Source organism: Phalacrocorax carbo, unplaced genomic scaffold (assembly GCF_963921805.1).
Source record: "Phalacrocorax carbo unplaced genomic scaffold, bPhaCar2.1 SCAFFOLD_68, whole genome shotgun sequence".
NCBI lineage: Eukaryota > Metazoa > Chordata > Aves > Suliformes > Phalacrocoracidae > Phalacrocorax > Phalacrocorax carbo.
In genome coordinates, this window is record NW_026990341.1 from 113,645 (window position 1) to 128,201 (window position 14,557).

The following is a 14,557-nucleotide window of genomic DNA, read 5'->3' on the forward strand; positions in this document are numbered from 1 at the left end:
CAGGTCCGTTTTTTGCCGCGGCGGCCCATTCCGGGGTGCCGGGGCCGGTCCGTTTTTTGCCGCGGCGGCCCATTCCGGGGTGCCGGCGCCGGTCCGTTTTTTGCCGCGGCGGCCCATTCCGGGGTGCCGGCGCCGGTCCGTTTTTTGCCGCGGCGGACCATTCCGGGGTGCCGGGGCCGGTCCGTTTTTTGCCGCGGCGGCCCATTCCGGGGTGCCGGCGCCGGTCCGTTTTTTTGCCGCGGCGGCCCATTCCGGGGTGCCGGGGCCGGTCCGTTTTTTGCTGCGGCGGCCCATTCCGGGGTGCCGGCTCCAGTCCGTTTTTTGCCGCGGCGGCCCATTCCGGGGTGCCGGGGCCGGTCCGTTTTTTGCCGCGGCGGCCCATTCCGGGGTGCCGGCGCCGGTCCGTTTTTTGCCACGGTGGCCCATTCCGGGGTGCCGGCTCTGGTCCGTTTTTTGCCGCGGCGGCCCATTCCGGGGTGCCGGGGCCGGTCCGTTTTTTGCCGCGGCGGCCCATTCCGGGGTGCCGGAGCCGGTCCGTTTTTTGCCGCGGCGGCCCATTCCGGGGTGCCGGACCCGGTCCGTTTTTTGCCGCGGCGGCCCATTCCGGGGTGCCGGCGCCGGTCCGTTTTTTGCCGCGGCGGCCCATTCCGGGGTGCCGGCTCGGGTCCGTTTTTTGCCGCGGCGGCCCATTCCGGGGTGCCGGCGCCGGTCCATTTTTTGCCGCGGCGGACCATTCCGGGGTGCCAGGGCCGGTCCGTTTTTTGCCGCGGCGGCCCATTCCGGGGTGCCGGGGCCGGTCCGTTTTTTGCCGCGGCGGCCCATTCCGGGGTGCCGGCTCCGGTCCGTTTTTTACTGCGGCGGCCCATTCCGGGGTGCCGGCGCCGGTCCGTTTTTTGCCGCGGCGGCCCATTCCGGGGTGCCGGGGCCGGTCCGTTTTTTGCCGCGGCGGCCCATTCCGGGGTGCCGGACCCGGTCCGTTTTTTGCCGCGGCGGCCCATTCCGGGGTGCCGGAGCTGGTCCGTTTTTTGCCGCGGCGGCCCATTCCGGGGTGCCGGCTCTGGTCCGTTTTTTGCCGCGGCGGCCCATTCCGGGGTGCCGGACCTGGTCCGTTTTTTGCCGCGGCGGCCCATTCCGGGGTGCCGGCGCCGGTCCGTTTTTTGCCGCGGCGGCCCATTCCGGGGTGCCGGGGCCGGTCCGTTTTTTGCCGCGGCGGCCCATTCCGGGGTGCCGGCGCCGGTCCGTTTTTTGCCGCGGCGGCCCATTCCGGGGTGCCGGAGCCGGTCCGTTTTTTGCCGCGGCGGCCCATTCCGGGGTGCCGGCGCCGGTCCGTTTTTTGCCGCGGCGGCCCATTCCGGGGTGCCGGCTCCGGTCCGTTTTTTGCCGCGGCGGCCCATTCCGGGGTGCCGGCTCTGGTCCGGTTTTTGCCGCGGCGGCCCATTCCGGGGTGCCGGAGCCGATCCGTTTTTTGCCGCGGCGGCCCATTCCGGGGTGCCGGAGCCGGTCGGTTTTTTGCCGCGGCGGCCCATTCCGGGGTGCCGGCGCCGGTCCATTTTTTGCCGCGGCGGCCCATTCCGGGGTGCCGGAACCGGTCCGTTTTTTGCCGCGGCGGCCCATTCCGGGGTGCCGGGGCCGGTCCGTTTTTTACCGCGGCGGCCCATTCCGGGGTGCCGGGGCCGGTCCGTTTTTTGCCGCGGCGGCCCATTCCGGGGTGCCGGGTCCGGTCCGTTTTTTACTGCGGCGGCCCATTCCGGGGTGCCGGCTCCGGTCCGTTTTTTGCCGCGGCGGCCCATTCCGGGGTGCCGGGGCCGGTCCGTTTTTTGCCGCGGCGGCCCATTCCGGGGTGCCGGGGCCGGTCCGTTTTTTGCCGCGGCGGCCCATTCCGGGGTGCCGGGGCCGGTCCGTTTTTTGCCGCGGCGGCCCATTCCGGGGTGCCGGAGCCGGTCCGTTTTTTGCCGCGGCGGCCCATTCCGGGGTGCCGGCGCCGGTCCATTTTTTGCCGCGGCGGCCCATTCCGGGGTGCCGGGGCCGGTCCTTTTTTTGCCGCGGCGGCCCATTCCGGGGGTGCCGGCTCCGGTCCGTTTTTTGCCGCGGCGGCCCATTCCGGGGTGCCGGAGCCGGTCCGTTTTTTGCCGCGGCGGCCCATTCCGGGGTGCCGGACCCGGTCCGTTTTTTGCCGCGGCGGCCCATTCCGGGGTGCCGGCTCCGGTCCGTTTTTTGCCGCGGCGGCCCATTCCGGGGTGCCGGCTCCGGTCCGTTTTTTGCCGCGGCGGCCCATTCCGGGGTGCTGGGGCCGGTCCGTTTTTTGCCGCGGCGGCCCATTCCGGGGTGCCGGCTCCGGTCCGTTTTTTGCCGCGGCGGCCCATTCCGGGGTGCCGGCTCCGGTCCGTTTTTTGCCGCGGCGGCCCATTCCGGGGTGCCGGCGCCGGTCCGTTTTTTGCCGCGGCGGCCCATTCCGGGGTGCCGGACCCGGTCCGTTTTTTGCCGCGGCGGCCCATTCCGGGGTGCCGGAGCCGGTCCGTTTTTTGACGCGGCGGCCCATTCCGGGGTGCCGGGGCCGGTCCGTTTTTTGCCGCGGCAGCCCATTCCGGGGTGCCGGCTCCGGTCCGTTTTTTGCCGCGGCGGCCCATTCCGGGGTGCCGGACCCGGTCCGTTTTTTGCCGCGGCGGCCCATTCCGGGGTGCCGGGGCCGGTCCGTTTTTTGCCGCGGCGGCCCATTCCGGGGTGCCGGGGCCGGTCCGTTTTTTGCCGCGGCGGCCCATTCCGGGGTGCCGGACCCGGTCCGTTTTTTGCCGCGGCGGCCCATTCCGGGGTGCCGGCGCCGGTCCGTTTTTTGCCGCGGCGGCCCATTCCGGGGTGCCGGCGCCGGTCCGTTTTTTGCCGCGGCGGCCCATTCCGGGGTGCCGGCGCTGGTCCGTTTTTTGCCGCGGCGGCCCATTCCGGGGTGCCGGGGCCGGTCCGTTTTTTGCCGCGGCGGCCCATTCCGGGGTGCCGGGGCCGGTCCGTTTTTTGCCGCGGCGGCCCATTCCGGGGTGCCGGACCCGGTCCGTTTTTTGACGCGGCGGCCCATTCCGGGGTGCCGGCTCCGGTCCGTTTTTTGACGCGGCGGCCCATTCCGGGGTGCCGGCTCCGGTCCGTTTTTTGCCGCGGCGGCCCATTCCGGGGTGCCGGAGCCGGTCGGTTTTTTGCCGCGGCGGCCCATTCCGGGGTGCCGGAGCTGGTCCGTTTTTTGCCGCGGCGGCCCATTCCGGGGTGCCGGACCCGGTCCGTTTTTTACCGCGGCGGCCCATTCCGGGGTGCCGGAGCTGGTCCATTTTTTGCCGCGGCGGCCCTATCCGCGGTGCCACGGCCGGTCCGTTTTTTGCCGCGGCGGCCCATTCCGGGGTGCCGGCTCCGGTCCGTTTTTTACCGCGGCGGCCCATTCCGGGGTGCCGGGGCCGGTCCGTTTTTTACTGCGGCGGCCCATTCCGGGGTGCCGGACCCGGTCCGTTTTTTGCCGCGGCGGCCCATTCCGGGGTGCCGGCGCCGGTCCGTTTTTTGCCGCGGCGGCCCATTCCGGGGTGCCGGGGCCGGTCCGTTTTTTACCGCGGCGGCCCATTCCGGGGTGCCGGAGCTGGTCCGTTTTTTGCCACGGCCCATTCCGGGGTGCCGGACCCGGTCCATTTTTTGCCGCGGCGGCCCATTCCGGGGTGCCGGAGCTGGTCCCTTTTTTGCCGCGGCGGCCCATTCCGGGGTGCCAGGGCCGGTCCGTTTTTTTGCCGCGGCGGCCCATTCCGGGGTGCCGGGGCCGGTCCGTTTTTTACCGCGGCGGCCCATTCCGGGGTGCCGGGGCCGGTCCGTTTTTTGCCGCGGCGGCCCATTCCGGGATGCCGGGGCCGGTCCGTTTTTTACTGCGGCGGCCCATTCCGGGGTGCCGGACCCGGTCCGTTTTTTGCCGCGGCGGCCCATTCCGGGGTGCCGGCGCCGGTCCGTTTTTTGCCGCGGCGGCCCATTCCGGGGTGCCGGACCCGGTCCGTTTTTTGCCGCGGCGGCCCATTCCGGGGTGCCGGGGCCGGTCCGTTTTTTGCCGCGGCGGCCCATTCCGGGGTGCCGGGGCCGGTCCGTTTTTTGCCGCGGCGGCCCATTCCGGGGTGCCGGCGCCGGTCCGTTTTTTGCCGCGGCGGCCCATTCCGGGGTGCCGGCTCCGGTCCGTTTTTTGCCGCGGCGGCCCATTCCGGGGTGCCGGACCAGGTCCGTTTTTTACGCGGCGGCCCTTTCCGGGGTGCCAGCGCCGGTCCGTTTTTTGCCGCGGCGGCCCATTCCGGGGTGCCGGACCCGGTCCGTTTTTTGCCGCGGCGCCCCATTCCGGGGTGCCGGACCCGGTCCGTTTTTTGCCGCGGCGGCCCATTCCGGGGTGCCGGGGCCGGTCCGTTTTTTGCCGCGGCGGCCCATTCCGGGGTGCCGGGGCCGGTCCGTTTTTTGCCGCGGCGGCCCATTCCGGGGTGCCGGCGCCGGTCCGTTTTTTGCCGCGGCGGCCCATTCCGGGGTGCCGGCTCTGGTCCGTTTTTTGCCGCGGCGGCCCATTCCGGGGTGCCGGCGCCGGTCCGTTTTTTGCCGCGGCGGCTCATTCCGGGGTGCCGGGGCCGGTCCGTTTTTTGCCGCGGCGGCCCATTCCGGGGTGCCGGCTCTGGTCCGTTTTTTGCCGCGGCGGCCCATTCCAGGGTGCCGGACCCGGTCCGTTTTTTGCCGCGGCGGCCCATTCCGGGGTGCCGGGGCCGGTCCGTTTTTTGCCGCGGCGGCCCATTCCGGGGTGCCGGCTCTGGTCCGTTTTTTGCCGCGGCGGCCCATTCCGGGGTGCCGGCTCCGGTCCGTTTTTTGCCGCGGCGGCCCATTCCGGGGTGCCGGGGCCGGTCCTTTTTTTGCCGCGGCGGCCCATTCCGGGGTGCCGGCGCTGGTCCGTTTTTTGCCGCGGCGGCCCATTCCGGGGTGCCGGCGCTGGTCCGTTTTTTGCCGCGGCGGCCCATTCCGGGGTGCCGGCTCCGGTCCGTTTTTTGCCGCGGCGGCCCATTCCGGGGTGCCGGGGCCGGTCCGTTTTTTGCCGCGGCGGCCCATTCCGGGGTGCCGGCGCTGGTCCGTTTTTTGCCGCGGCGCCCCATTCCGGGGTGCCGGCGCTGGTCCGTTTTTTGCCGCGGCGGCCCATTCCGGGGTGCCGGAGCCGGTCCGTTTTTTGCCGCGGCGGCCCATTCCGGGGTGCCGGCTCCGGTCCGTTTTTTGCCGCGGCGGCCCATTCCGGGGTGCCGGGGCCGGTCCGTTTTTTGCCGCGGCGGCCCATTCCGGGGTGCCGGACCCGGTCCGTTTTTTGCCGCGGCGGCCCATTCCGGGGTGCCGGACCAGGTCCGTTTTTTTGCCGCGGCGGCCCTTTCCGGGGTGCCGGACCCGGTCCGTTTTTTGCCACGGTGGCCCATTCCGGGGTGCCGGCTCCGGTCCGTTTTTTGCCGCGGCGGCCCATTCCGGGGTGCCGGGGCCGGTCCGTTTTTTGCCGCGGCGGCCCATTCCGGGGTGCCGGACCCGGTCCGTTTTTTGCCGCGGCGGCCCATTCCGGGGTGCCAGAGCCGGTCCGTTTTTTGCCGCGGCGGCCCATTCCGGGGTGCCGGGGCCGGTCCGTTTTTTGCCGCGGCGGCCCATTCCGGGGTGCCGGCTCCGGTCCGTTTTTTGCCGCGGCGGCCCATTCCGGGGTGCCGGCGCCGGTACGTTTTTTGCCGCGGCGGCCCATTCCGGGGTGCCGGCTCCGGTCCGTTTTTTGCCGCGGCGGCCCATTCCGGGGTGCCGGGGCCGGTCCGTTTTTTGCCGCGGCGGCCCATTCCGGGGTGCCGGAGCCGGTCCGTTTTTTGCCGCGGCGGCCCATTCCGGGGTGCCGGAGCCGGTCCGTTTTTTGCCGCGGCGGCCCATTCCGGGGTGCCGGGGCCGGTCCGTTTTTTGCCGCGGCGGCCCATTCCGGCGTGCCGGAGCCGGTCGGTTTTTTGCCGCGGCGGCCCATTCCGGGGTGCCGGCGCCGGTCCATTTTTTGCCGCGGCGGCCCTATCCGGGGTGCCAGGGCCGGTCCGTTTTTTGCCGCGGCGGCCCATTCCGGGGTGCCGGCGCCGGTCCGTTTTTTGCCGCGGCGGCCCATTCCGGGGTGCCGGGGCCGGTCCGTTTTTTGCCGCGGCGGCCCATTCCGGGGTGCCGGACCCGGTCCGTTTTTTGCCGCGGCGGCCCATTCCGGGGTGCCGGGGCCGGTCCGTTTTTTGCCGCGGCGGCCCATTCCGGGGTGCCGGACCCGGTCCGTTTTTTGCCGCGGCGGCCCATTCCGGGGTGCCGGGGCCGGTCCGTTTTTTGCCGCGGCGGCCCATTCCGGGGTGCCGGAGCCGGTCCGTTTTTTGCCGCGGCGGCCCATTCCGGGGTGCCGGGGCCGGTCCGTTTTTTGCCGCGGCGGCCCATTCCGGGGTGCCGGCTCCGGTCCGTTTTTTGCCGCGGCGGCCCATTCCGGGGTGCCGGCTCCGGTCCGTTTTTTGCCGCGGCGGCCCATTCCGGGGTGCCGGGGCCGGTCCGTTTTTTGCCGCGGCGGCCCATTCCGGGGTGCCGGAGCCGGTCCGTTTTTTGCCGCGGCGGCCCATTCCGGGGTGCCGGCGCCGGTCCGTTTTTTGCCGCGGCGGCCCATTCCGGGGTGCCGGGGCCGGTCCGTTTTTTGCCGCGGCGCCCCATTCCGGGGTGCCGGGGCCGGTCCGTTTTTTGCCGCGGCGGCCCATTCCGGGGTGCCGGACCCGGTCCGTTTTTTGCCGCGGCGCCCCATTCCGGGGTGCCGGGGCCGGTCCGTTTTTTGCCGCGGCGGCCCATTCCGGGGTGCCGGACCCGGTCCGTTTTTTGCCGCGGCGGCGCATTCCGGGGTGCCGGCTCCGGTCCGTTTTTTGCCGCGGCGGCCCATTCCGGGGTGCCGGGGCCGGTCCGTTTTTTGCCGCGGCGGCCCATTCCGGGGTGCCGGCTCCGGTCCGTTTTTTGCCGCGGCGGCCCATTCCGGGGTGCCGGGGCCGGTCCGTTTTTTGCCGCGGCGGCCCATTCCGGGGTGCCGGGGCCGGTCCGTTTTTTGCCGCGGCGGCCCATTCCGGGGTGCCGGCGCCGGTCCGTTTTTTGCCGCGGCGGCCCATTCCGGGGTGCCGGAGCTGGTCCGTTTTTTGCCACGGCCCATTCCGGGGTGCCGGACCCGGTCCATTTTTTGCCGCGGCGGCCCATTCCGGGGTGCCGGAGCTGGTCCCTTTTTTGCCGCGGCGGCCCATTCCGGGGTGCCAGGGCCGGTCCGTTTTTTGCCGCGGCGGCCCATTCCGGGGTGCCGGGGCCGGTCCGTTTTTTACCGCGGCGGCCCATTCCGGGGTGCCGGGGCCGGTCCATTTTTTGCCGCGGCGGCCCATTCCGGGGTGCCGGGGCCGGTCCGTTTTTTACTGCGGCGGCCCATTCCGGGGTGCCGGACCCGGTCCGTTTTTTGCCGCGGCGGCCCATTCCGGGGTGCCGGCGCCGGTCCGTTTTTTGCCGCGGCGGCCCATTCCGGGGTGCCGGACCCGGTCCGTTTTTTGCCGCGGCGGCCCATTCCGGGGTGCCGGGGCCGGTCCGTTTTTTGCCGCGGCGGCCCATTCCGGGGTGCCGGGGCCGGTCCGTTTTTTGCCGCGGCGGCCCATTCCGGGGTGCCGGCGCCGGTCCGTTTTTTGCCGCGGCGGCCCATTCCGGGGTGCCGGGGCCGGTCCGTTTTTTGCCGCGGCGGCCCATTCCGGGGTGCCGGACCAGGTCCGTTTTTTACGCGGCGGCCCTTTCCGGGGTGCCGGCGCCGGTCCGTTTTTTGCCGCGGCGGCCCATTCCGGGGTGCCGGCTCCGGTCAGTTTTTTGCCGCGGCGGCCCATTCCGGGGTGCCGGACCCGGTCCGTTTTTTGCCGCGGCGGCCCATTCCGGGGTGCCGGGGCCGGTCCGTTTTTTGCCGCGGCGGCCCATTCCGGGCTGCCGGGGCCGGTCCGTTTTTTGCCGCGGCGGCCCATTCCGGGGTGCCGGCGCCGGTCCGTTTTTTGCCGCGGCGGCCCATTCCGGGGTGCCGGCTCTGGTCCGTTTTTTGCCGCGGCGGCCCATTCCGGGGTGCCGGCGCCGGTCCGTTTTTTGCCGCGGCGGCTCATTCCGGGGTGCCGGGGCCGGTCTGTTTTTTGCCGCGGCGGCCCATTCCGGGGTGCCGGCTCTGGTCCGTTTTTTGCCGCGGCGGCCCATTCCGGGGTGCCGGCGCCGGTCCGTTTTTTGCTGCGGCGGCCCATTCCGGGGTGCCGGGGCCGGTCCGTTTTTTGCCGCGGCGGCCCATTCCGGGGTGCCGGCTCTGGTCCGTTTTTTGCCGCGGCGGCCCATTCCGGGGTGCCGGCTCCGGTCCGTTTTTTGCCGCGGCGGCCCATTCCGGGGTGCCGGGGCCGGTCCTTTTTTTGCCGCGGCGGCCCATTCCGGGGTGCCGGGGCCGGTCCTTTTTTTGCCGCGGCGGCCCATTCCGGGGTGCCGGCGCTGGTCCGTTTTTTGCCGCGGCGGCCCATTCCGGGGTGCCGGCGCTGGTCCGTTTTTTGCCGCGGCGGCCCATTCCGGGGTGCCGGAGCCGGTCCGTTTTTTGCCGCGGCGGCCCATTCCGGGGTGCCGGCTCCGGTCCGTTTTTTGCCGCGGCGGCCCATTCCGGGGTGCCGGGGCCGGTCCGTTTTTTGCCGCGGCGGCCCATTCCGGGGTGCCGGCGCTGGTCCGTTTTTTGCCGCGGCGGCCCATTCCGGGGTGCCGGAGCCGGTCCGTTTTTTGCCGCGGCGGCCCATTCCGGGGTGCCGGGGCCGGTCCGTTTTTTGCCGCGGCGGCCCATTCCGGGGTGCCGGACCAGGTCCGTTTTTTACGCGGCGGCCCTTTCCGGGGTGCCGGCGCCGGTCCGTTTTTTGCCGCGGCGGCCCATTCCGGGGTGCCGGCTCCGGTCAGTTTTTTGCCGCGGCGGCCCATTCCGGGGTGCCGGACCCGGTCCGTTTTTTGCCGCGGCGGCCCATTCCGGGGTGCCGGGGCCGGTCCGTTTTTTGCCGCGGCGGCCCATTCCGGGCTGCCGGGGCCGGTCCGTTTTTTGCCGCGGCGGCCCATTCCGGGGTGCCGGCGCCGGTCCGTTTTTTGCCGCGGCGGCCCATTCCGGGGTGCCGGCTCTGGTCCGTTTTTTGCCGCGGCGGCCCATTCCGGGGTGCCGGCGCCGGTCCGTTTTTTGCCGCGGCGGCTCATTCCGGGGTGCCGGGGCCGGTCTGTTTTTTGCCGCGGCGGCCCATTCCGGGGTGCCGGCTCTGGTCCGTTTTTTGCCGCGGCGGCCCATTCCGGGGTGCCGGGGCCGGTCCGTTTTTTGCCGCGGCGGCCCATTCCGGGGTGCCGGCTCTGGTCCGTTTTTTGCCGCGGCGGCCCATTCCGGGGTGCCGGCTCCGGTCCGTTTTTTGCCGCGGCGGCCCATTCCGGGGTGCCGGGGCCGGTCCTTTTTTTGCCGCGGCGGCCCATTCCGGGGTGCCGGCGCTGGTCCGTTTTTTGCCGCGGCGGCCCATTCCGGGGTGCCGGCTCCGGTCCGTTTTTTGCCGCGGCGGCCCATTCCGGGGTGCCGGGGCCGGTCCTTTTTTTGCCGCGGCAGCCCATTCCGGGGTGCCGGCGCTGGTCCGTTTTTTGCCGCGGCGGCCCATTCCGGGGTGCCGGCGCTGGTCCGTTTTTTGCCGCGGCGGCCCATTCCGGGGTGCCGGAGCCGGTCCGTTTTTTGCCGCGGCGGCCCATTCCGGGGTGCCGGCTCCGGTCCGTTTTTTGCCGCGGCGGCCCATTCCGGGGTGCCGGGGCCGGTCCGTTTTTTGCCGCGGCGGCCCATTCCGGGGTGCCGGCTCCGGTCCGTTTTTTGCCGCGGCGGCCCATTCCGGGGTGCCGGCGCTGGTCCGTTTTTTGCCGCGGCGGCCCATTCCGGGGTGCCGGGGCCGGTCCGTTTTTTGCCACGGTGGCCCATTCCGGGGTGCCGGCTCCGGTCCGTTTTTTGCCGCGGCGGCCCATTCCGGGGTGCCGGGGCCGGTCCGTTTTTTGCCGCGGCGGCCCATTCCGGGGTGCCGGACCCGGTCCGTTTTTTGCCGCGGCGGCCCATTCCGGGGTGCCAGAGCCGGTCCGTTTTTTGCCGCGGCGGCCCATTCCGGGGTGCCGGGGCCGGTCCGTTTTTTGCCGCGGCGGCCCATTCCGGGGTGCCGGCTCCGGTCCGTTTTTTGCCGCGGCGGCCCATTCCGGGGTGCCGGCGCCGGTCCGTTTTTTGCCGCGGCGGCCCATTCCGGGGTGCCGGCTCCGGTCCGTTTTTTGCCGCGGCGGCCCATTCCGGGGTGCCGGCGCCGGTCCGTTTTTTGCCGCGGCGGCCCATTCCGGGGTGCCGGAGCCGGTCCGTTTTTTGCCGCGGCGGCCCATTCCGGGGTGCCGGAGCCGGTCCGTTTTTTGCCGCGGCGGCCCATTCCGGGGTGCCGGGGCCGGTCCGTTTTTTGCCGCGGCGGCCCATTCCGGCGTGCCGGAGCCGGTCGGTTTTTTGCCGCGGCGGCCCATTCCGGGGTGCCGGAGCCGGTCCATTTTTTGCCGCGGCGGCCCTATCCGGGGTGCCAGGGCCGGTCCGTTTTTTGCCGCGGCGGCCCATTCCGGGGTGCCGGACCCGGTCCGTTTTTTGCCGCGGCGGCCCATTCCGGGGTGCCGGGGCCGGTCCGTTTTTTGCCGCGGCGGCCCATTCCGGGGTGCCGGCTCCGGTCCGTTTTTTACTGCGGCGGCCCATTCCGGGGTGCCGGCTCCGGTCCGTTTTTTGCCGCGGCGGCCCATTCCGGGGTGCCGGAGCCGGTCGGTTTTTTGCCGCGGCGGCCCATTCCGGGGTGCCGGGGCCGGTCCGTTTTTTGCCGCGGCGGCCCATTCCGGGGTGCCGGACCCGGTCCGTTTTTTGCCGCGGCGGCCCATTCCGGGGTGCCGGCTCCGGTCCGTTTTTTGCCGCGGCGGCCCATTCCGGGGTGCCGGCTCCGGTCCGTTTTTTGCCGCGGCGGCCCATTCCGGGGTGCCGGCTCCGGTCCGTTTTTTGCCGCGGCGGCCCATTCTGGGGTGCCGGGGCCGGTCCGTTTTTTGCCGTGGCGGCCCATTCCGGGGTGCCGGAGCCGGTCCGTTTTTTGCCGCGGCGGCCCATTCCGGGGTGCCGGCGCCGGTCCGTTTTTTGCTGCGGCGGCCCATTCCGGGGTGCCGGAGCCGGTCCGTTTTTTGCCGCGGCGGCCCATTCCGGGGTGCCGGCGCCGGTCCATTTTTTGCCGCGGCGGCCCATTCCGGGGTGCCGGGGCCGGTCCTTTTTTTGCCGCGGCGGCCCATTCCGGGGTGCCGGCTCTGGTCCGTTTTTTGCCGCGGCGGCCCATTCCGGGGTGCCGGAGCCGGTCCGTTTTTTGCCGCGGCGGCCCATTCCGGGGTGCCGGCTCCGGTCCGTTTTTTGCCGCGGCGGCCCATTCCGGGGTGCCGGCTCTGGTCCGTTTTTTGCCGCGGCGGCCCATTCCGGGGTGCCGGAGCCGGTCCGTTTTTTGCCGCGGCGGCCCATTCCGGGGTGCCGGGGCCGGTCCGTTTTTTGCCGCGGCGGCCCATTCCGGGGTGCCGGACCCGGTCCGTTTTTTGCCGCGGCGGCCCATTCCGGGGTGCCGGGGCCGGTCCGTTTTTTGCCGCGGCGGCCCATTCCGGGGTGCCGGAGTCGGTCCGTTTTTTGCCGCGGCGGCCCATTCCAGGGTGCCGGACCCGGTCCGTTTTTTGCCGCGGCGGCCCATTCCGGGGTGCCGGCTCTGGTCCGTTTTTTGCCGCGGCGGCCCATTCCGGGGTGCCGGAGCCGGTCCGTTTTTTGCCGCGGCGGCCCATTCCGGGGTGCCGGGGCCGGTCCGTTTTTTGCCGCGGCGGCCCATTCCGGGGTGCCGGACCCGGTCCGTTTTTTGCCGCGGCGCCCCATTCCGGGGTGCCGGGGCCGGTCCGTTTTTTGCCGCGGCGGCCCATTCCGGGGTGCCGGAGCCGGTCCGTTTTTTGCCGCGGCGGCCCATTCCGGGGTGCCGGACCCGGTCCGTTTTTTGCCGCGGCGGCCCATTCCGGGGTTGCCGGCTCCGGTCCGTTTTTTGCCGCGGCGGCCCATTCCGGGGTGCCGGCTCCGGTCCGTTTTTTGCCGCGGCGGCCCATTCCGGGGTGCTGGGGCCGGTCCGTTTTTTGCCGCGGCGGCCCATTCCGGGGTGCCGGCTCCGGTCCGTTTTTTGCCGCGGCGGCCCATTCCGGGGTGCCGGCTCCGGTCCGTTTTTTGCCGCGGCGGCCCATTCCGGGGTGCCGGACCCGGTCCGTTTTTTGCCGCGGCGGCCCATTCCGGGGTGCCGGCGCCAGTCCGTTTTTTGCCGCGGCGGCCCATTCCGGGGTGCCGGACCCGGTCCGTTTTTTGCCGCGGCGGCCCATTCCGGGGTGCCGGAGCCGGTCCGTTTTTTGACGCGGCGGCCCATTCCGGGGTGCCGGGGCCGGTCCGTTTTTTGCCGCGGCAGCCCATTCCGGGGTGCCGGCTCCGGTCCGTTTTTTGCCGCGGCGGCCCATTCCGGGGTGCCGGGGCCGGTCCGTTTTTTGCCGCGGCGGCCCATTCCGGGGTGCCGGAGCCGGTCCGTTTTTTGCCGCGGCGGCCCATTCCGGGGTGCCGGACCCGGTCCGTTTTTTGCCGCGGCGGCCCATTCCGGGGTGCCGGGGCCGGTCCGTTTTTTGCCGCGGCGGCCCATTCCGGGGTGCCGGCTCCGGTCCGTTTTTTGCCGCGGCGGCCCATTCCGGGGTGCCGGACCCGGTCCGTTTTTTGCCGCGGCGGCCCATTCCGGGGTGCCGGACCCGGTCCGTTTTTTGCCGCGGCGGCCCATTCCGGGGTGCCGGCGCCGGTCCGTTTTTTGCCGCGGCGGCCCATTCCGGGGTGCCGGCTCCGGTCCGTTTTTTGCCGCGGCGGCCCATTCCGGGGTGCCGGGGCCGGTCCGTTTTTTGCCGCGGCGGCCCATTCCGGGGTGCCGGGGCCGGTCCGTTTTTTGCCGCGGCGGCCCATTCCGGGGTGCCGGACCCGGTCCGTTTTTTGACGCGGCGGCCCATTCCGGGGTGCCGGCTCCGGTCCGTTTTTTGACGCGGCGGCCCATTCCGGGGTGCCGGCTCCGGTCCGTTTTTTGCCGCGGCGGCCCATTCCGGGGTGCCGGAGCCGGTCGGTTTTTTGCCGCGGCGGCCCATTCCGGGGTGCCGGAGCTGGTCCGTTTTTTGCCGCGGCGGCCCATTCCGGGGTGCCGGGGCCGGTCCGTTTTTTACCGCGGCGGCCCATTCCGGGGTGCCGGAGCTGGTCCATTTTTTGCCGCGGCGGCCCTATCCGCGGTGCCAGGGCCGGTCCGTTTTTTGCCGCGGCGGCCCATTCCGGGGTGCCGGCTCCGGTCCGTTTTTTACCGCGGCGGCCCATTCCGGGGTGCCGGGGCCGGTCCGTTTTTTACTGCGGCGGCCCATTCCGGGGTGCCGGCGCCGGTCCGTTTTTTGCCGCGGCGGCCCATTCCGGGGTGCCGGCGCCGGTCCGTTTTTTGCCGCGGCGGCCCATTCCGGGGTGCCGGGGCCGGTCCGTTTTTTACCGCGGCGGCCCATTCCGGGGTGCCGGAGCTGGTCCGTTTTTTGCCACGGCCCATTCCGGGGTGCCGGACCCGGTCCATTTTTTGCCGCGGCGGCCCATTCCGGGGTGCCGGAGCTGGTCCCTTTTTTGCCGCGGCGGCCCATTCCGGGGTGCCAGGGCCGGTCCGTTTTTTGCCGCGGCGGCCCATTCCGGGGTGCCGGGGCCGGTCCGTTTTTTACCGCGGCGGCCCATTCCGGGGTGCCGGGGCCGGTCCGTTTTTTGCCGCGGCGGCCCATTCCGGGGTGCCGGGGCCGGTCCGTTTTTTACTGCGGCGGCCCATTCCGGGGTGCCGGACCCGGTCCGTTTTTTGCCGCGGCGGCCCATTCCGGGGTGCCGGCGCCGGTCCGTTTTTTGCCGCGGCGGCCCATTCCGGGGTGCCGGACCCGGTCCGTTTTTTGCCGCGGCGGCCCATTCCGGGGTGCCGGGGCCGGTCCGTTTTTTGCCGCGGCGGCCCATTCCGGGGTGCCGGCGCCGGTCCGTTTTTTGCCGCGGCGGCCCATTCCGGGGTGCCGGCTCCGGTCCGTTTTTTGCCGCGGCGGCCCATTCCGGGGTGCCGGACCAGGTCCGTTTTTTACGCGGCGGCCCTTTCCGGGGTGCCAGCGCCGGTCCGTTTTTTGCCGCGGCGGCCCATTCCGGGGTGCCGGCGCCGGTCCGTTTTTTGCCGCGGCGGCCCATTCCGGGGTGCCGGACCCGGTCCGTTTTTTGCCGCGGCGGCCCATTCCGGGGTGCCGGGGCCGGTCCGTTTTTTGCCGCGGCGGCCCATTCCGGGGTGCCGGGGCCGGTCCGTTTTTTGCCGCGGCGGCCCATTCCGGGGTGCCGGCGCCGGTCCGTTTTTTGCCGCGGCGGCCCATTCCGGGGTGCCGGCTC